The sequence below is a fragment of the Meleagris gallopavo genome, chromosome Z (genome assembly GCF_000146605.3).
Source record: "Meleagris gallopavo isolate NT-WF06-2002-E0010 breed Aviagen turkey brand Nicholas breeding stock chromosome Z, Turkey_5.1, whole genome shotgun sequence".
In the NCBI taxonomy this organism is placed as follows: Eukaryota; Metazoa; Chordata; class Aves; order Galliformes; family Phasianidae; genus Meleagris; species Meleagris gallopavo.
In genome coordinates this window covers 14,626,591-14,628,253 of record NC_015041.2, presented here as the reverse complement: position 1 = coordinate 14,628,253, position 1,663 = coordinate 14,626,591, and positions in this window count along the sequence as shown.

Here is a 1,663-nt window from a genome sequence, read left to right as displayed (position 1 = left end):
TTAAATCAGGGAGTGTAGTAGTAGGACAAGGTAGAATAGTTTTAAACCAAAACAGGACAAATTTTGATTAAATCTAAGGATTAATTCTTCACTGTGAGAATGGTGAAGTGCTGGATGGAACGGGCTGCCCAGAGAAGCCTGGATGCCTCAACAATGGAAGTGTTCAAGGCCAGGCTGAATGGAGCTTTGGGCAACCTGACCTAGAAAAAGGCATTCCTGACCAAGGCAGGGATGTTGGAATTAGATTTCTTTAAAGAACTCTCTAACCCAAACCATTCTAAGATTCTACAAGTTTTTATTTCCCCTCTGCTCTAGAAGATTTAAAGATTTCCGACATAAAATTTCTAGACTTGCTGACAAATGTGGACTTAAATCCCACAATAATATTAACCTCAGAAGAAAGAAATTAATACTAAAATTTCTATTTTTTCCCATTTTCTCTGAAAAACTTAATTTCATCTATCCCTCTGCATACACAGTTCCTACCTAACCTATACCCAAGTCCTTCAATTGCCTTTGCTTAGGACTACAAATTTATTCCACGTGTTTTCTCTTTCCCATTTCCTTCATTCAAGAAACAGCTGTCTTTTCAGGGTGCCACATGTAACTGTCATGGAGGTTGGACAGCTTTTTTATCCAGCCTCACCTTAAATCTCATTTATCTAGCTAAATGAAGTCACCCACATCCTATTTTTGATATCTTTTAAACTTGTTCCTGTCATATTCAATTATTTTGTGAAAATATTTTGTGAATTTACCTTGCTGTATCTATTCCAAGGGCTGTCATAGTTTGTGTGCCACCCCTCTGACGTATTCTCAGGGCTGCAGCCATCACTTCTTCTGTTGTTGAGTAGGTATTCAGGTAAAATTCATGGACTACAGTCTGCCCATACTGGACAATTCCAACCTGAAACACACCACTTATACTAAAAATCAACCATCATTAAAGAAAGTAGCTACATCTCTTGCAGTGAGGTAAATGCTCATCTGTACCTACAGCCAGGAGAAAAAATTACATATACTCCATGTCTTTCCCCAAATATGAAGCACCTATAAGCATTTGAGAAATAGAAACTGGAAAACAGTTAATGTCAATGAAATCAAGTTTCTAAGTTGTTTCTTTATTACAAATAGGAACAAAGTAAAATGCAAGCTCAACTCCTTGTTCTTCCTGACACAGGGTCATTTGAAATGCAGATCCGTTCACTTTTAGGACAAGGCACTCAATGCCCTAACAAGCAGTCACAAGTTTTCAGAGGGATTTCTTTAAAGAATACGAGGCTGTACTTCACATATAACTCCTAATTCTGTCCAAACAAAGCTCTATAAATCAACAGACTATTTACTCTACACACAGCCTAGAAACAAAGCTCTGTTGATAAATTTAGGTCATTGGGGTTGAGAGAAAGACCTAAGCAACCGTATCTTTATGAAGACAAAAGAGCATAACCATTAGCACAAGAGGAGGTAAGAGCAGGTAATATCCCTGACAAGTGCCAGAGGAAAGAATACAAAATGGCAGCTCCTGGAATAAGGGAGTGATGAAAAGACTCAAAAAAACGCAACCACCTTGGACTGAAAACAAACACAAATGCTTGAGGGAACCTGCTGCAAAAACAAAATGTAAAATGAAAAGAAGATAAGCAATATCCTTAAATACTAA